This window comes from Eubalaena glacialis, chromosome 2, assembly GCF_028564815.1.
Source record: "Eubalaena glacialis isolate mEubGla1 chromosome 2, mEubGla1.1.hap2.+ XY, whole genome shotgun sequence".
Taxonomy (NCBI): domain Eukaryota; kingdom Metazoa; phylum Chordata; class Mammalia; order Artiodactyla; family Balaenidae; genus Eubalaena; species Eubalaena glacialis.
In genome coordinates, this window is record NC_083717.1 from 40,533,596 (window position 1) to 40,555,074 (window position 21,479).

Genomic DNA, 21,479 nt, shown 5'->3' on the forward strand with positions numbered 1-21,479 from the left:
ATGAGGAGATGGTGGGGGGGAATGCCAGGGTCTCTGTGACCTCTCTTGAGAGTCACCACAGAAAGAAAGAGGCAGTTAAGGCCACTGACCTACATCTCCGGACACTTGGGTCCCTTCAGAGTCCACCATCTTTCCAGAACTGTCTTTCTCAAATTCTAGTATGCATCAGAATCAGCATCACCTGGAGGGCTTGTGAAAACCCAGATTGCTGGGCCCCACCCCCAGAATTTCTGATTCAGAAGGTCTGAGGCGAGCCCTGGTATTTGCATGTTTAACAAGTTTTCAGATGATCCTGATGCTGCTGGCCCAGGGACCACTGATCTAGATGATGTACCCAGCCTCGGAATACGGTCAATGAAGGAAACAGTTTATGTATGTTGATGGCCCCATAAATGTGGAAGACCCAGACAAGGGGGAACACTCAGGGAATTCTCAGCTGCTCCAGCAGCAATAGTAGAGGTCTTCCTCCCTGCTGCTGTTGGAGAAACTGCTGCCTGGATCCCTTTAGTCCGGGAGGTCGCGGACCCCGGACTAGGGAAATCTCTTTCTGGCTCTACCGTGCTCTGTTGTAGCATCCGCAGTGTTCCATCCACCCATCACTGAAGATGCCCTCTGTGTAGGTCTCTTCTGCCACAATGGCTGCCCTCAAGAGCAAGAGGCAAGTTTTAAGTAGTTGTTTTGTCTCTCTCAAGCCCCAGTGTGGATGTAGTGCCTGGTCCAAAGTAGGTCCTCATGGCATGTCTGCCGGATATAAGAACAAGCAGTTCCCTCCAGTTTATTCTCCTCCCAGGTAGATGGATGACCTTTCTGAGCTCAGCAGATGCTGGGCTGTGTTCTGCAGGAAGAAGAAAAGAGGTCAGAGAGCTAACACCCAGCACCCATGGACACCAATGTCCTTATTCGTGCTGCTTCCTAACTTATTATGTACCCTGTTCTTCTTGGCCTGTTGAAATGCCCCCAGGCTTAAACCAGCAGGGCATGATGGTGAAAACACTCAGGCCAGTCTGGCGTAAGTGTGGGGTAACAGTAGAGAGAACCATGGAAAGATGGGTAGAGGCCCTACTAAGGAGAGCCCTGAATGCCAGGCTGAGGAGTTTGCAAGTAGATCAGCAAAGGTGAGTCATGCCAGGTTTGAGCTTCAGGAGGACGTGATTAAAGGGGAAAATCATTTAAAGTAAAATCACAAGTCTTCGTCCTCAATGTTGTTCTTTTGTTGTTCTCTAAAAGTAAAATAATCACCGGGGTTATATGTAGAGTAAATTTTTAAATAAATAAATTAAAAATAAATGTTTCTTCCTGACAGACATTCCATTGTCCTGCCAATGCCCATTCATCAACCCCTTGACAAACTTATTGTTCAGACCAAGTCAAAAGATGCCCCAAATTTTCATACAGGTAGGAGGGGAAGTCTTCAGGAAAATACAGAGGGTGTTGTCCTTGATGTCAGGGGAAACTCAGTGCCTGGATAAAGGACAGGGAACTCCATTAGAACAAAAAGAACACTGAGAGGATACATACAAAATAGGAAGCATAGAGGGGGAGGGGGAAGGGTGATGGAAAAAGGCAATTATTAAATATACACTTCATGCCTGGCCTGGAATTTTAACTAAACAACTACACAGTGAATTAGACATTCATATTTTTATTTTGTTAAAGGACTAGGCTCATATAGGTAAATAAACTCTCCAACTTTCTGGAACAAGTAAGTGGTGGAAATAGGATTCAAATCCAGGTCTGTTGTATTCCAAAGATGGCTTCATTGTTGTATTGTTGATGGCTTCATTGTTGTATTCCAAAGATGGCTTCATTCTATTGCTGGGCACCATCACCCTATTTGGCTACAGAAAGATGGCCAAGAACTAGTCCTTGTCATGAAGCAGCTTGTTAATGAGCAAGGGAGGGAACAAACATACCCAAGTAATGACTAAAAATGACCAAATGTGTGGAGAGTCCCGTGGAAAATACAAAACCCTGGGCAAACTCAGACCAGGGCAGGAAAGGTAATTTCCACCCAGGGGGTATAGGAAAGATGTTTTGGAAAAGATAGCATGTGAGTTGCTTTCGGAGGTTGGCAGAATTTTGGCAGGTAGAAATAGTGAGGAGATGATTACTAGGAATTCCAGGCCAAGAAAACCTTGAGGGCAAAGGCATAGAGGTGGGAAATGTGGGTTTATTTTGGAGATCAGCTGATGGATAATAAGAGAAAAATTTGCAAAGGCAAGCAGGGCAAGGGAGTGTTTTGAAATATCCTACCAAAGCACGGGGGCACCTTTCTGAAGGCAAAGGGGAGTCAATGTGTGCATCAGCGCAGGGAAAGACATGGTTCGAGTGGGACTGAAGGAAGATTAATGTGGCCAAGTGTGTAGAACAGTGAACAGAGGCCAGTGTTGGAGGGGTTGGTGCCTCTACAGTGTTTAGGGGCCTCTTAGCTTTGCATTAATGCAAACGATGGGAGCAATGAATGGGGTCTAGGCTAAGAATGAGGACCACTGAAGAGGCTGCATAAAAAATTTGGGGTTTCAATTAGGTGGAGAGCCTCCTGAGTCCTCAAATAAGATCAGATGTGACAGAGAGCAAGCCATTTGTATGGGGCAAATAAATCCGGTGTCACAAAATGCTGGGAGGAAATCAGTGATGGAGGAAGTGAGGGTCATAGAGAGGGCTCAAGGCTGCTCAGTGACTTCTTTTGCAGAGTGTTCTCTGGTTCAAAGAGTCTCTTTTAGATAGGAATGATTTTTTGCAGCGCTCTGAAGACACGGACTGTCATGTGTCAGGCCTAGGACTGCAGGTACCTTGTTCCTGGCCTCGCTGCTGGCAGCTCTTTTATTTGGGGGCAGGGACTCAGCCACAGAGGAGGTGGGAGCCACCCCATCTCAGATGAAGCAGAGGATGGAGTTCTGGGGAGCTGGATTGACCTCGTGGTGGCCTTTGTTCATTCGCTCCTTGGTTTTATCATCCATCTGGGATTATCTCACCACCTTGCATGGCTCACATTCAGGGCTGGTCCAGATAGGAAACTTATCTTCACCAACATCTTTGTCAGTGAAGTTTCAGGGAGTGTGCACATGCCCCTTGGCTATGATAGGGAGGATGATGGATGGCCAAAGGCTCATTTTCAAAATTACAAATGTGGCCAGTTTTCATGATACTGAAAGACATAGAGAGAGAAGAAGAGAGAGAGAGAAAAGAGAGAGAAAACCTGAAGTGTTTAAAATAGACTCCTTAGACTTCTGGCTTTTGTTAAGATGTGCCAGGATGGGCTGGGTAAAGAACAGGCTTAGGCAGGAGTGTAGGCTGCCAAGATGTATGCTGGAAGGGCCATCAGCACCGTCATGAGCCCTGGAGGTCCTTCCCAGGATTTGTTTCCACGAGTGGAATCAGAATTCGTGATCTGGTCCTAAATTTTGCAATCAAGCCCAACTGGATTCTTGATAGATCCTTGGTATTGCAGTGTTCAAAGTGGTTTAAATGTGGCTGATAATTGAGCAGCTCAGAGGTGCCAGGAACTGTGTTTGAACACTTCTGCGTGCAAATCCAATTTAAACCTCAAGACAAACCCCGAAGTTTCAAGAGCGACTTGCTCAAGGTCACAGAGTTGCTAATGGAGTCTCCTATTTCCAAATGCCTGCTGTTTCTGCTGTAAGGAGCTGCTTACCTGGCCCCTGGTCCTCATCTGTGGAATAGCTCCAGAAAATGGGGAAAAAGCAGCCGGCTTGTTATTAACCAGGGCCTCCACATGGCGTAAGTCCAGGGAGCCTCCTCAGGAAGTAACAATGTGCCACCCCAGGGGCATGTAATGAACTTTCTTTGCTTTAGAGAAGGGGTCAGCAAACTTTTTCTGTAAAGGGCCACGTAGAAAATATTTTAGGGTTTTCAAACCTTACGGTCTTCATGGCAATGGCTCAGCTCTGCTGTTGTAGTGGGAAAGCAGCCACAGACAACAGGGAAATAAATGAGCAGGGCTATGTTCCAACAAAACTTTATTTATAAAAACAGGCCACAGGCTGAATTTAGTCCATAGGTCTGATCTGACTTGCTGGCCTTGCTTTGCTGACCCTGCTTCAGAGTGAAGGCCAGCCCAAGGTAGACACCTACCAGGAAGAGTGCCACTAAGAGCCATTTTTTCCTGAATGCCAGGTGCTGAAACTGTGGACCTCAGATTGGGACTTGAACCCATGTGCCAGGACTCGAACCCAGCCAAAACTCAGACTGGGACTCGAACCCGGCCAAAACCCACGGTCTTCCAACTGAGATCACACACCTGGTTTCAGGACTTGATGAAGCTCAGGTTCTTGATGTCTCACTGCAGAAAGAATTCACTGAGAGACAAAGTGATAGGTAAGAAGTGGACTTATTTAAAGAGATACACACTCCACAGACAGAGAGAGTGTGGGCCATCTCGGAAGGTGAGAAAGACACCAGGGTATGGGGTTGTCAGTTTTTATAGGGGTGGGTAATTTCATAGGCTAATGAGTAGGAGGAGTATTCCAGCTATGTTAGGAAGGGGCAGGGATTTCCAGGAATTGGGCCACCGCCCACTTTTTGATCCTTATGGTTGGTCTTGGAACTGTCATGGTGCCTGTGGGTGAGTCATTTAGCTTGCTGATGTGAGTGTACACTGAGGCTTAAGGTCTAGAGGAAGTCGACTTGTCCGCCATCTTGGACCCACTCGGTTCTAATCAGTTTATGTCATGTTCTCGGGCTATGTCATTCTTTCAAAGGTTGCTCCCTGTCTCCTTCCCTCCTGTTTCAGCCCTTCAGGATACTGTTAGTATGAGACCTGGTGGATAGAGTACAAACTGATAGCTGAAGAGCCGTGTGTGTTTTGCAGACAGGGTTTATCTGTATGATTTATACAGCATTTAAGATTTTCCAAATTAACTGCTTGCATTTAGAGATTGGGAGAATTCACATCAAAAATCTGAAATGTTTGCAACTTATGAAAAATTGGAAGATCTTACCCTGGGCAAGGATCCCCCACATTGGCTACAGATGAGCAGGGGGCTGCCCCCTTTAGGTGAGGAGGACCAGAGTTTGCCACAGTCTGCATGCAACTTTCTTCTCGTGCTCAAGTTACCTGCTATTTGAGTTTGTGGTACTTTAAGGGTGCAAGTAAGAATTAAATCTCTGTTGTAGGTGGGCCCTCAGCTCTCCTTATATTTTTCTTTTATTGCTTTTCTAATGTCAAAACCTGCATGTCTGGGTAGGAGGTGCGGTGCGGGGTTGGGAATGGTGCCATAACAAAGTCCTTGGGACCAAAGTGGTGTAGGATGGGTTTCTAGAGCAGTGGGGAGAGGGAAAGGCCAGGACTCTGTATGAGTCACACACTCCAAGGATGAAAACCACGAAAGCCAAGGAAGTGAGAGACAAGGAAAAAGTCAACACCTGGGAAGGAAGGAGAAGTGACCTAAGGGCAAGACCTAGCAGAGTGTGTCTCAAACACTGGCAGCAGTGAGGTTGGGCTGGGGCCATGAAGGGTTTCCATTAGCTGCCAACTAGGCAGTGTGCGGCTGGATCAGCTTTATTTAAAGACCAGGATTGAGACAGACCATTATTAAATCCCCCTGTTACCTAAGAACTGGGTTCACCTCTTGGTGGGTATCAACCCAAAAGACACAACCAAGGCAGAGATCGGTAGAAGGAAGGATTTATTAACTGCAGCAAGTAAGGAGAAAAGTGGGAATCTTTTCCAAAGCAGTGTCTCCCCGAATAGCAAAATTGGAGAATTTTTAAGCTAAGGGTATGTGCATATTCATGAAGGGGTTTGGGTGAAATATGCATATTCATGAATGGGCTTGAGCATAGTAGAATACAGCATAGGATTGGTGCAAATGTCGACAGAGTCCAAGCTTTAGTTGATTGAAGTCCTGAGGATCCACATCAACATTCCCTCTTCCACCTGGGTAGGGGTCTTAGTTCCAGCAGAGCTCAAAGATGTATATCGGATTGTGATGTATATCCCTTGAGAAAGGGCTAGGACCCTGTTTTATTGCTGAAATATTTTCTTGACTGCTTTTCCTTTGTTCCTGGATTCCTCACTTCCCTTAAGATCATTAATTACTGAGACCTGTTCAAGGGCAAGCATTTTGGCCAGGCTTATGGCTTCTCTTAAATGGCTTCTCTTATGTCAAGAAAGCCATGCCTGGTTCTCTTTCTTTGGTAACCTCCTACCTTACCTGCTTACACCCATGCTGGGTCCCCAGACCTTCTTTATTCCCCCAAGGCTTCATCTCCCCCTCTCTGCTGCCTGTCTCTCTGTTAGTTATTGTACATTAATGAATATGAAATTGCTGACATATAGGAAATAAATAGTGTGCCTGGTACATAGCATGCGTTTGATAAATGTTTGCTCTTCATCTGTATCAGCATTTCTCCACCTCTTCATCTTTCCTCTCTTCCTGGGCTTGCTTCCCAGGGAGAAGAGTCCCCTCCTTGCCAAAGCTTAACCTTCCTCTTCAGCTCTTGTTTGTTTTCTATTACGGTCGTCTCTCCCTCTCTTTCTTGCCTCCTTCTATTTTACTTCCAAAACTACTCATGCCTCCCCACCCCAAATTAAAAAAGAAAGGGCCGCCTTCCCTCAACAAGGGAAACTCCTTATGTTCCCATTGGGTGCTCCCTTTTTCTTTACCTTCAAACTTCTCAAAAGAGTAGTGGGTTTGGATAAACAACGAGGTTCTACTGTATAGCACAGAGAACTATATTCAATGTCCTATGATAAACCATAATAGAAAGGAATATGTAAAAAAAGAATGTACAGGGACTACCCTGGCAGTCCAGTGGTTAAGACTGCACTTCCAGTGCAGGGGTGTGGGTTTGATCCCTGTTCAGGGAACGAAGATCCCGCATGCCACATGCTGTGGCAAAAAAAAAAAAAAAAAAAAGAAGGTACATATAGGTATAACTGAATCAGTTTACTGTACAGCAATAATTAACACAACATTGTAAATCAACTATACTTCAATAAACCAATTAAAAAAAAAGAGTAGTGGGTGTTCAGGGTCCCGTGTCAACATTGCCCACTTGTTCATTAAACCCTTTCTGGCTGTTGCCCCACCGACTATTCTAAACCTACTCTCCTGGGGACTTTTGCATGCCACAATTATTCTATTCCCATCCAATTCTTTTTCTCAGCTGGCAAAATGTTGGTTAATATAATAATCACTCAAATAATAATGATTTGAATTTGTTGAACCCTTTGCTCTAGACACAGTGCTTTCACAAACATGAGCTCATGTAATTCTCACAATCTCCTTCTAAAGCACACAGTATACATCTTATTTGTTGGTAAAGATATGGATTCTTTGAGAGGTAAGTGACAAGGTGCCCAGGGTAACACCATAAGCTCAGCTCCTTTGATCCCAAGTCCTACTGCCCCCACCCCCAACCATCCCCCTACAATGATTGGTCTGTTCTGATTCTCTTCCTTCTTCTCTTCTCCTTCTCCATTGCTTGGATCTCTTCTTCCTTCCTTATGCTCCCAGGCTTTGTCCTTAGACTTTCCTCTCTGATGGGCCCATCAGTTTCCATAGCTCCAGCTGTTATCTCTAAGATGGACATTTAAATCTCTGTTCTATCACTGTGTGTCTTTGGACCAGTTACTTCTCCTCTGTGGGTCTCAGTTTCTTTCTTTGAAGTATAAGAGCATTAGGTGGCTGATGTATGCTTTCCTCTACAGCTCCCACTTCAAATGAGATGAAGAATGTTAAAGTAATTTTTAAACAAAAATCGATATGAAAGTACAAGATCTCATAAATAAATTCAGCAAGGTTGCAGGATCAACATCAATATGCAAAAAAAAATCAATTGCATTTCTATAGACTAACAATGAACAATCCAAAAATAAAATTAAGAAAACAATTCCGTTTACAGTAGCCTCAAAAAGAATAAAAGACTTAGGAATAAATCTAACAAAAGAAGTGCAAGATTGAAAACTATAAGACATTGTTGAAAAGGAATTAAAGAACATGTAAATAAATGGAGAAACATCCTATGCTCATGGATCAGGAGATTTAACATTGTTAGGATGGTGCTTTTCTCTAAATTGATCTACAAATTTAACACAATCCCTATCAAAATCTCAACTGGCTCTTTTTGCAGAAATTGACAAGCTGGTTTTAAAATTCATATGGAATTGCAAGGGGCCCAGAATAACCCAAATAATCCAGAAAAAGAACAAAGCTGGAGGAGTCACACTTCCTGATTTCAAAACTTATTACAGAAATCAAAACAGTGTGACAGTGACATAAAGATCAATGGAATATAATTGATAGTCCAGAAATAAACCCATACATCTATGGCTATTGATATTTTTCAGGGCTGCCAAGACAACTCAATAGAGGAAGTATTCATTTTTTTCAACAAATGGTGTTGAGACAACTGATATCCACATGGAAAAGGATGAACTTGGACCTGTACCTTATGTGATATCAAAAATTAATTCAAAATGCATAAACAAATAAATATAAGAGCTAAAACTATGCAACTGTTAAAGAAAACATAAAGTAAATCCTAGTAACCTTGGGTTAAGCAATGGTTTCTTAGATGCAATAACAAAAGTATAAGCAATAAAAGTAAGAAATACATAAATTAGACTATCAAAATTAAAAACTTTTGTACGTTAAATGACACTATCAAGAGTGAAAACACAACCTACAGAATGGGACAAAATATTTGCAAACCACAACTCTGGTAAGAGGCTTATGTGGAAGAAAAAAATAGATTTTACAAGTCAATAATAAAAAATAACCTGATTAAAAATGGGAAAAGGGTCTGGAGAGGCATTTCTAAAAAGAAGATGTACAAATGGACAGTAAGCATATCAAAAGACATCAGCATCATTAGTCACTAGGGAAAATGCAAGTCAAAACCCCAGTGAGATCCTACTTCACATCCATTAAGATGACTATAATCAAAAAGACAATAACAGGTGTTGGCTAGGATGTGGAGAAACTGGAACCCTCATACACTGCTGGTGGAAATGGAAAATGGTGCCGCCCTTTTGGAAAACAGTTGGGCAGTTTCTTGGAAAGTGAAACACAGAGTTACCATGTGATCCAAAAGTTCCACTCCAAGGTTTTTAAGGGAAATAAAACATATGTTCACCCAAAAAAACATTGATGAATGTTCATAGCAGCTTTATTCACAATTGCCAAAAGTGCTAACAACCCAAATGTCCATTTAATGATGACTAGATAAACAAAATGTGACATATCTGCACAATGGAATACTATTTGGCAATTAGAAATAATGAAATTCTGTTACATTCTACAATGTGGATGAACCTTGCAAATATTATGCTAAGTCAAAGAAGCCGGTCACAAAAGACTACATGTTATATGATTCCATTTATATGAAATAGCCAGAATAGGCAAATCTGTAGAGACAGAAGGTGTATTTGTGGTTGCCTAGGGCTGGAGTTTGTGAGGGAATTGAGGAGTGAGTGCTGAGGGGTTCAGGGTTTCCTTTGAGAGATGAAAATGTTCTAAACTTAGATCGTGTTCATGACTGCAAAACTCCATGAATGTACTAAAACCCATTGATTTGCACACTTTAAATGGGTGAACTTATGGCATGTGAATTGTATCTCACTGAAACTGTTAAAAATCAATGTATAAAGATGATGATAATGATTAATATCATTATTATTCACACAATTATCCTGTTATATAATGGTTTTTGGAGTTAGAGGTATCTTTTCCTAAGAAGTCAGTGGTTTGCCTGGGAATCATTTCTACTTACAGCCAAGAATACATGACGACTCTGGTGTTCTACAATAGAAAAAAAAAAGAACTTGGTTTGATTCCCTGCTCAGCTACTATCCTGCTGTGTGGTATTGGACACATTTTTAGACCTAAGTCTCAATTTCCCTAATTTACACAAACAAGGATAACAATGCTTTCTGAACAATGCTAAAACAAGAGATATAAGTGTTTAGCATAAAGCTGGAGCGTTCTACCTTCATGATAAATGTTATTTCCATCTTTTGTTTCAGAAAAGCTTCTCCAGCTCTTCTGCCCTGAATGGAGCAGATAGGAACTATTGCATGAGGTTACCTGGCCGAAGTTATGAGTAGAGGAGAGGCTGGCATTGTCCGAACTTCTTTCCATGGGGTATCTTTGGGTCTTTAAAGCTCTCCAGGGGTGATGAAAAGATCCCATGAAGAGCTAAGAGCTTTCTCAACTGAGTGTTTATTCTATAAAGGAATAATTAAATGCGCACCATGCAGTGGTTTTCAGAGCCTGGAGCCTTTCTTCCCAGAAGCCCTTGAGGGTTAGAGCAATGGATTTTCCCCAGGAGGAGTGTAGAGGACCTTAACAGCTCAGGGGCAAGGTGGAAGGAATAATTGACTGGAATTTTAGTCCTGACTTTGCTCGATCAAGAACATGATGTGGTCTGAAAGGATCTTTGTTAATTCTGTAGCTCAGTTTGCCCTTCTACTAAATGGGGATTAAACTCGCCCACCAACCTTTTTCCTTCTGGGAGAGTGACTTTTGGGCAACAGTCTAAAGCACTCTGACCTGTTTGGAAAGAAGACCTCAAATGAAAACAAGGTTTCATTAGCAGCATTATTGTTTTCTACTTCTAATTTTTATAATTTGGTGGTACTGAATAATTACAGAATAAATTCATAATTATTTAGGCCTTGTCTGGCAAATCATGTGGCCATTCCATTTGAGTATAAGTACAATATTACTGCATAATAACCCAAGGAAATCTGCATCTAATTGTGGTGGCCAACCTGTGTCTCATTGTCCCCCCTGCTAAGCCTGTACTCTGTGATGGGCCTATTTCTTAGTCCCTGTACTCTTGCTATCTGGATGCTCAAGCTTCATGACCACAGGGATGTGGTGGGAACTGCTGGGACCCACAGAAGTCACGTGGCTTATAGTGAGCATTGTAACCGTAGACTTCCTTTACCATAGGCCCTGGGGTCAGAAGCTATGTGTGCCTGCAAGCATTCAACAAATACATATGAAGCTTCTGCTAGGTACTAGACCCTGTTTCAGGCACTGGGGACGCATCACTGAAAGAAAAATGTCAGAAATCCTTGTTCTTATGTATATATGTGTGGGGTCAGAGAGAGTGATGGTGGGGAGTCAGACAGGACACGAAACAGTAAGTAAAATACTTAATATGTTAGATGGCAATAAGTGCTATGGAGAAAAATAAACCAGGGAAGGAAGATGGGGAAGCATTGAAATTATGCACATTTGACTGACGAGTTGAGGGAGGTGAGGTTGTCACTCAGGGGAAATATGATGAAAGAGCATCACAGGCAGAGGGTCTGGAGATGAGGAGACTCTGGGATGGGAATGTTCTGGGGGCCAGTGTGACTGTACTGGGGTGCACGAGGGGGATGGTGGTAGGAGATGAGGTCAGAGAAATGACAAGGATAGGACTGAGAGTTGTATAGTGCAAGGGTAGGTAAATTACAGACTGCTGGCCAAATCTGACCCACTCCCTGTTTTTACAAATAAAGTTTTATTAGAATACAGCTCATTTGTTTACATATCATTTATGGCTGTTGTACTGCTAAATGGCAGAGCTCAGGAGTTGTGACCGAGACTGTTATGACCTGCAAAGCCTAAAACATTTACTACAGGTGTTTTAAAGAAAAGGGTTGCTGGTCCCTGGAATAGGGCCTTGCAAGAATTATTTCCTATTTCTTCCATGTCAGACAGTGTACTGGGTACTTAGAGGTGAAAGAATATAATCTGTGCCCTCAGGATGCTAAGAGTGTAGTGAGGAGAAAGGTATGTAGACAGGCAATTAAAACATAGCTCCATGCTCTCATACATTGTTCTGGAGTTTGTAGAACAGGCCAACCAATTTGGAAAAGTGTTTCTGTCTACTAAAGCTAAACATAGTTATGTGCAGTAATCCAACACGTATACTCCTGTGTTTATACCCAACAGAAATGTGTGCTTATGTTTACTAAAAGGTATATACAGGAAGGTTCCTAGAGACTTTATTCATGACAGCCCCCAAATGGAAACACACCTACGTATCCATCACCATTTGAATGGATAAATACCTTCTGGTATATTCATACACTGGAATACTACATAGCAATGAAAAATAATGCATGACTGCCACACACAAGTACATGGATGAATTTCACAAACCTAATGTTGAATGAAAAATCCAGACAGGAGTGAACTCAGATTGCATGATTTGATTCCAAAGATACGAAATTCAAAAACAGGCATAACTGATCTATTCAGAGAGAAGTCAGAATAGTGATTATCTTTGATTATCTAGCTGGGAGGGCACAAGGCAGACTTCTGAGAGGCTAGAAATCTTCTATACAGTAAGTCCCCTACATACAAACCTTCGAGTTGCAAATTTTCAAAGATGCGAATATGCATCTGGTTCCAGCAAGGAACCAGAACCTGTGCCATCAACGTCAGGCATGAGTGAAATTGCAGCTTGCCCTACGTCTCCTATTGCTGGCGATTCTTCAGCTTTATCATCTTCCACCTTTTCTCTCTCCTCCAGTCAGTAACTCTTCTTGCCTGTTCACTCGATGCCAGCCTCTGTATGCCAGCTGTTGTACTGTACTACTGTACTTTTCAAGGTTCTGTACTGTAAGATTAAAAATGTTTTCTTTCTTTATTTTTTTTATGTATAATTTGCGTGAAAAGTATTTTAAACCTATTACAGTACAATACTATATAGCCAATTGTGTTAGTTGGGTCCCTAGGCTAACTTTGTTGGACTTATGAACAAATTGGACTTATGAACATGCTCTCAGAACAGAACTTGTTCGTATGTAGGGGACTTACTGTATCTTGATCTGGATGTAGTCACATGACTGTATACATATGTAAAAATTCATTGAGCTCTACCCTTAACATTTGTGTACTTTACTGTATGTAAATTGTACCTTAATTAATACATAAAAAATGAAAATACAGACCCACTGCCATAGAACTAACACTAAGTGCTATGACTATACAGAAAAATGAGAGACTAAGTGCCTAGGGAAGATAAGAATGCTTCTTACTGGAGTCAAATTTTGAGCTTAAGGAGTTAAGCTTTCCCTGGGAAGACCAGACTGGAAAGAATGCCCTGGGAGAGGAAATAGCATATGAAAAGTCTGAAAAGCAAGGTTTATTAAGGAAACTTCTAGATGTGCTGTAGTGTTCCTAATCAAATACAAAATATTTCTATTCCCCTCTATTCTTCCTTCTTTCCTCCTGCCTTTCTATTTAAATTTCTTTTTGCTTGTATTTTGTTTTCATGTCATTCAGTTATTGTATGTACTTTTCAACTCAAGAATTTCTATTTTATTCCTTTTCATGCTTTTATAGAAATATAACTAATATACCATGTCTTTTCCTTTCACAGTATACCATTCAGTCATTTTCAGTATCTTCACAAGATAGTGCAACCATCACCACTCTCTAATTCCAGAAGAATACTTTCATCATCTCAAAACAAACCCCATACCCATTAGTAGTCACTATCAATTTTCCCCTCCCCCAGTCCATGGCAACTACTAATCTACTTTCTCCCTCTGGATTTGCCTATACTAGACATTTCATCTAAATTGAATTATGCAATATGTGATCTATTTTGTCTGGCTTCTTTTCAAGGTTCATCATGTTTTAGCATGACTGGATAGCATTTCATTTTTAGATGTACCCCATTTTGTTTATCTATCATCAGTTGATGGCCATTGGGTTGTTTCCACTTTGGGCCATTGTGAATAATGCTATTATGTACCCTTGTGTACAAGTTACTGTATGGTCGTATATTTTTAATTATTTTGGGTTCGTACCTAGGAGTGGAATTCCTGGGTCATACAGTAATTCTATGTTTCATTTATTAAGGGACTGCCAAACTTTTTTCCACAGTGGCTGCACAATTTACATCCCCATCAGCAGTGTATGAGTGTTCCACTTTCTCCACATACCTGCCAAGATGTATTATTGTCTGTCTTTTTTATTGTAGCCATCATCATGGATATGAAGTAGGATCTCATTGTGGTTTTGAGTTGCATTTCCCTAATGACAAATTATGTTGACCATCTTTTGATGTACTTACTGACCATTTGTATAACTTCTTTGGAGAAGTGTCTATTTGGACTCTTTTTCAATTAAAAAAGGGTTAGTCTCTCTTTATTGTTGAATTTTAAGAGTTCTTTATATATTCTAGATACTAAATCAGTATATATATACATATGTATATGTATATACACATATGTGTGTGTGTGTGTGTGTGTGTGTGTTGTAAATTTCTCTTCCATTCTATGGGTTGTATTTTTCACTTTCTTGATTGTGTCCTTTTAGTCACAATTGTTTTTCAGTTTTGATGAAGTTTAATTTCTCTATTTTTTCTTTTGTTGTGTATGCTTTTGGTGTCATATCTAAGAAAACATTGCCTAGCCCAAGGTTTCAAATGTTTATTCCTATGTTTTCTTCTAAGAGTTTTATAGTTATAGCTCTTACTTTTAAGTCTAATCCATTTTGAGTTAATTTTTGTATATAGTGTGAGGTAGGGATCTAAGTTCCTACTTTTGCATGTAGATATCCAGTTGTCTCAACATCTTTTGTCGAAAAAACTCTTCTTTCCCCATTGAATTTTCTTGGAAGACTTGTGAAAAACCAATGACCATAAATGTATGGATTTATTTATGGACTATCAATTATATTCCATTGATCTATATGTCTGTCTTTATGTCACTATCACACCATTTGATTCCTATAGTAAGTTTTGAAATCAGGAAGTGTGAGTCCTTCCATTCTGTTCTTTTCGTAGATTATTTTGGCTGTTCTGGGTCCCTTGTAATTCCAAAGAAGTGTATATACTTCTTCAAAAGAAGTGTATACTACTTTTGTTTAATTTATTCCTAAGTTACACTCTTTGGTGTTGCTGCAAATTGAAAATATTTTAAAAATTTTATTTTTAGATTTTTCATTACTCTAGTATATAGTGTACAACTGGTTTTTGTTCTCAAGATTTTGTGTTCATCATTACAGATCATTGCTTTTTTTCAGTTGTATTTTAAATCAGATAGGAGAAGAAGGAGTTACAAATAAAAACTCATGTGTATTGGCATTTATTTTTACATATATAGTTACCTTTACTACTTGTCTTTATTATTTCATGTGGGTTCAATTTACTGTGTAGTCTTCTTTTATTTCAGCTTGAAGAACTCTAGTATTTCTTGCAAGTCATATTTTCTACTAACATATTCTCTCAGTTTTTGTTTATCTAGACATGTCTTAATCTTAACTTTTCTAGGATAGTTGTACTATATATAGAATTCTTGGTTGATATACTGAGAGACTGTACATACACACACACACATATGTGTGTATATATACACACACACATATATATATACATATATATGTATCTTTTTTCAGTACCTTGTATATGTTATCTCACTGCTTTCTGGGCTCCATGGTTTCTGATAAGAAATCAGGTGTTTATCTTATTGAAGATGAGTTGTATATATCACTGCTTTCAAGATTCTCTCATTGTCTTTTCCTTCTGACATTTTGATTATAATGTGTCTATATGTAGATCTCTTAGAATTTATTTTACATGGAGTTACTTGATCTTCTTGGATATGTAGGTTAAAGTTTTTCATCAAATTTGGGAAATTTTATACATTATTTCTTCAGATATTCTTTCTGCTCACTCATTTCTTTCTCTTCTCTCTTTCTGGAACACCCATTACTCATCTTTTGGTGTCCCAGATGTCTCTGAAGCACTGCTAGTTTTCTTCACTTTTTTTTTTTTCTGTTGTTCAGACTGGATAATCTCAATTGACCTATCTTCAAATTCTATGATTCTTTCTTCTGCTAGCTGAAATCTGCTGTTGAGAACCCTAGTGTGTATTTTTATTTTAGTTTCTTATACTTTTCAACTCCAGAATTTCTATTTGTTTCCTTCGTCTAATTGCTATCTCTTTATTAATATTCTGTCATATGAGGTATTGTTCTCATACTTTCCTTTAGTCATTTAAATATGGTTTCTTTTAACACTTTTAAAATATTTAAAATAGCCAACTTACAGTCTTCATCTAACAAGTTCAATGGACTTTTTCAGGGACGGTTTATATTGATCACTTTTTCCCTTGTGTATTGTCTACATTTTCTCATTTTTTTCTGTTATATTTTTTAATTGAAAAATGGAAATTTTATAAATTTTTAAAATAAATTTTAAAAAAATTTATTTATTTAATTTATTTATTTTTGGCTGCGTTGGGTCTTCATTGCTGCACACAGGCTTTCTTTAGTTGTGGTGATTGGGGGCTACACTTCATTGTGGTGCACAGGCTTCTCATTGTGGTGGCCTCTCGTTGCGGAGCACAGGCTCTAGGCGTGCGGGCTTCAGTAATTGTGGCATGTGGGCTCAGTAGTTGTGGTGCACGGGCTTAATTTCTCCACGGCATGTGGGATCTTCCCGGACCAGGGGTTGAACCTGTGTCCCCTGCATTGGCAGGTGGATTCTTAACCACTGTACCACCAGGGAAGCCCGAAAAATGGAAATTTTAAATAATATAATGCTGCAACTCTGAAAACCAAATTCTTGCCCCCCCAAGTGTTTGTTGCTGCTGCTGTTTTTTGTAGCTGTTGTTACTTTTGTTTAGTGACTTTTCTGAACTAATTTTGTAAAGTCTGTATTCTTTGTCATGTGTGGACACTTAAATCTCTCCTTGGTTAGCTTAATGGTCAGCTAATGATTGGACAGAGATTTCCTTAATTGTTGCAACCAATAAGTCTCCCAATTTTGCATAGGGACTCTGTGTGCATGTTGGGGTATAACTTCAATACTCAGCCAGGAAGTTGGAAACTCTGCATTAGCCTTCACTTCCTGCTCTAGGAGAGTCTCAAGTTTAGCCAGATGTGAGAACTTAGGACCTTCTTGGGTCTTTCCTGATCAAGAGTACTACCCTGGGCACATGTACTTCCCTGGGTGTGCGTGTGGCCATCTAGATTCCCAGGAATATATCACACCTTTGAAAAGCTCCTATGGACATCCCACCCCCCAGCTTTTTCTTTTAGGCTTTTTGGTTCATCTTTTGTTTTCCCCAACTGTTATCTGCTACCTCAGGCTGCTTCACAGTTAATCATATACTTATAATAATTTTTTATAATCTCCCCAGGGAAAATAATTTTCACAGTTTTAGATTTCTTTTTTTTAAATGTTTCTTAAATTATTTATTTTATTTTATTTATATTTATTTTTGGCTGCGTTGGGTCTTCGTTGCTGCATGTGGGCTTTCTCTAGTTGCGGCAAGCGGGGCTACTATTTGTTGTGGTGCATGGGCTTCTCATTGGGGTGGCTTCTCTTGTTGCAGAACATGGGCTCTAGACGTGTGGGCTTCAGTAGTTGTGGCACGCAGGCTCTGTAGTTGTGGCTCGTGGGCTCTAGAGCGCAGGCTCAGTAGTTGTGGCACATGGGTTTAGTTGCTCCGTGACATGTGGGATCTTCCCGGACCAGGGCTCGAACCTGTGTCCCCTGCATTGGCAGGTGGATTCTTAAACACTCCACCACCAGGAAAGCCCCACAATTTTAGATTTCTGAATCATGTCAAATGCAGACATCTTTGTAAGTGATACTATATAGGTCATAATTACAGAACTCTGAGAATGAGCAATTGAAAGGGTTATAAACTCTTTTGTTCCCTTCATTTTGCTCCCCTCAATGGCTGCCAGACTATTAGTTTTCACTTGAAATTGGTCAGTTATTTTTCAAAGCTAACACAGAGCTGGAAGGACTAGGACAAATTAAAAGGTTACAAAACTCACTGTTCTTAGTAAGATTATACCATTTTTTGTGGGGGGAATACATGTTCCCCAGATTGCTTCAAGACTTTGATTAATTTCCAGAGTGTTGGAGAAATTTTTAATAAAATTTTTGCCAGTTTTCTTATTGCTTTTATGGAGAAGAGAATTTTCAGAGGGCTCTGCTCCACAATTTTCGCTGATGCTCTCAACTTTCTTGAATATATTTGTGGCAGGGATGCTGGTACATGCCAACAAGAGCTTATGGTCTAGTTGGAGAGAGAAAGAGCAAATACTATAGAGCAATGGAGAATGTTTTAAAGTCTTGCTACTAAATTGTTGCCCAAAGACCAGCATCATTGATAGCATCAGAAGATTGTAAGAAAGGCAGAATCTCAGGTCCCTCCCCATATCTACTGAATTTTAACATTTTAGCAAGAACCCCAAGTGATTCATATTCACATTAAAGTTTGATATGCATTAATGTCATGGACTTCTTGTTAGGTTAAGCAATGCCAGCTGCTGTTGGCACAGCACAACTCACTACCCACAACTCACTACCCCATTCTTAGTGGCTTAGCACAATAATTTTATGTCCAATGTGAGTGGTTGGGGGCTGTCCACCATCTGATGGCACAGGGATCTAGATTCTCTTCACTTTGTGACACTACCATATAAACATGTGGCTTCCAAGTTTTCTACTTAAATGAAGAAAGAAATGGAGCTAGCATGCTTCCTCTTAAATGCCTCAGCCAAGAAGTGGCACAGAAAACTTCTTCTCACGTCTGTTGGCATGAATCATTCGCACAACCCCAAACTAGCTGCAAGTAAGTTGGAGAATGTAGAGATGGAGCACTTGGATTATTTTTGGAGCACCACCTCAGCCATTCTCTTTCATAGAGGTTCATGTGATCCAACAGGGATATTTTCAGGAAGGAAAAGTCCATTTTTAGAGGAATCATAGAAAAGGTCATTAAAAAAGTCTATTTTTGGTTTGGGGCTTTGAAGATGGATTGAATCTAAAAGTTAAACCAGCAGAGAAAGGTGGATATCAGAGGAAGAAAGGAGAGCATTAGCTTAGTACACAGAATATTGTAGGAAGAACCGGGCATCAACATTTATTCAGAGGGAAAGATATGGTGAAGATATTTCATGAAATCATCTGTGCTCACTATAATCTTGAAAACAAGTATTGCAAGATAGCTTTTTTTGAGAGTTTGATTTGGGTAGATTCAATGGATTAGGATTAGAAATTCTGAAACTGTCATAATCAATTAACATATCATCATATGAGTGAACTTACATCCTTATCCATCTGCCCAGGAAAGAACAATGGGTTACAGAGTAATGAATGTAGACTGGGCATTTGGAGGCTACATATCTAATCCCAACTCTGTTAGGCATTCACTCTGGGATTTGGGGTCTGACTGTGAACATTGCTGAGACTTCAGAGAGTGTCAGCCTAGATTAGCATTTTGTAGTCCAGTAGTTCTTGACCCTGACTGCACATGAGAATCATCCATGAAGCTTGCAAAAAATTCCAGACCAAGGAAAACACTCTCTGGGGATGTGGTTGAGACATCTGTATAAAAGCTGAATAAAGAAACCCTGGTCTGTCCCAGTGGTCTTCAAACTTTAATGTGCATATAGATCATGTGAGGATCTTGTGAACATGAAGATTCTGAGTCAGTGGGTCAGAGGTGTGACCTGATATTCTGCATTTCTAACCAGCTCCTAAACGATGCTGAAGCTGCTGGTTCAGGATTTATCGAGGCCTGAATAATGTTAAATAATTGATCAATTTCAGACAAAAGACTCTTTTGTTCCAACTTAGCCAGATTGGGCGGTGATTTTTGCATTGTCTAGAAGCAGGCTGGGTGGGCTCAGGCAGAGAAGCCTCTAGAGGGAGAAGTGAAATGTTTGTACTCAAAGGCTAATCCATTGCCTCCTCCCGGGTATCAGCAAGATGTGTGAGCTGGCAGTGCTCATCTCTCATGTCAACACTCCCCTTACACTGAAGGCAGGCAGTGCTCCCTCTGGGGATGCTTGACAGACTGATAAAAGATCATAAGGAGCCAGAGTTGTTAGGTCATGAATCAGCACAAACTGTGCTGTGCCCCTGGTGAAGGAGGACGGGAAGAGGGGTGAGAGTGGGAAAATCGTACGCAGGAAGCACCCAGGAACCCAGCCAGTCACTTTCGCCTGCATTATGCCATTTATTCTTTATAAAAATCCTCAAAGGTTGGCATTATTAACTGCATTTTCTAGATTAGAAAATTGTGACTCAGAGAAGGTAAATGGCTTGTCAGCCTGGAAAGCATCTGCTTGACACCCAAATCCACCTTCTCTTCACAACACACACTAAAGTGTCTTATATCTTAAGTCATGTTGATGGCGGGTAGAGGAACTGGGGTGACATGTCGTCCACATATGAGTCATTTTATCATGGCCATGTTGGAAGTGTGGTCCACTTTGTGCTTCTCTCTTGCATTTTCCAACCTTTGTAGTTTGTCAAATGATACAAAGATAAAAAGAAACCATCTATAAATGGAAGCTGTGCAAAAAGAAGCAATGATAGTCCAAGAACTGTTGCGATTTGTTTTCCTGGATCTTCCCAGCTTCAGGAGTCTACCATTATCAAGGCCAGAAAAAGGAAATACATACAATGCAATACAACTTTGTTGTATTATATTATGTATATTTCCTCTTCCTCCTTAGCCCCTCTCCATTCCGACTGGACTTTGCTAACTAGAATTTACAAATAGAATAAGCTAACTCTGTTTCTCAGGGCATCTGCACTCTCTGTTCCCTCAGATAACACTTTGTCTTTCTTCTCCCATCCTTTAGTCTTGGCCTTGATGCTGCTTCCTCAGAGAACACTTCTCTGACCAGCTTATCTGAACTAGTTTTCCTCATGCAAGCTACATCATAATCCTCAATCGTCCAACCTCACTTTATTTTTATAGGGTTCACAAATACTTGATCTTATATATTATATTTTTTTTACCTGTTTATTACCTGTCTCACTCGTCTGCTAGAACTACGCTTATAAAACTTTCCCTGAACAGGCCAGATATATTTTAGGCTTTGCAGGCCATACAACTACTCAGCTCCATAGACAATTGGTACCCTGGATCGGTGTGGCTGTGTTCCACTAAAACTGTATTTACAGAAACAGACCATGGGATAGATTTGGTCCACAGGCCATAGTTTGCTGACACCTGCTCTAGAAAATAAGTCCTATGAAGAACATTGCTTTTTGTCTTCCATAATATGCCCAGAACTAAAAATCAATGCTTAGCATGTAGTGACATTTAATACATTTATTTTTTAGTGAATGACTGAGTGAATGAATGAATAAATTAATGAATAAATCTGTCACCTCAGGGCAACACAGGAAAACACAGGCAAACTTAGAAAATAAAAGAAGTGAATTATAAGCTTTTGAAGCTGAGATCCCCTTTGCTAAGATAGTGTGATATCTCTGTTGTCATGACCTGTCACAATTCTTAAAAAAAGAATTTTATAAAAAGGAGGATGAGAGTGGAGAGAGCCAGATAGAGATGGTTAGATAATTTCTAGCAGATTAACTGAAGTCCCTACTGGAGTTTAATTCTTTGTGAAAAATATTAGAAAAAGGAATTCTCAGTCTTTGAAAAACTAGTCCAGAATTATCCTGTTACAGCATGAGGCATCAGGGTCATTTGGAAGCACAGGGGAAATGGCCTAATTTTC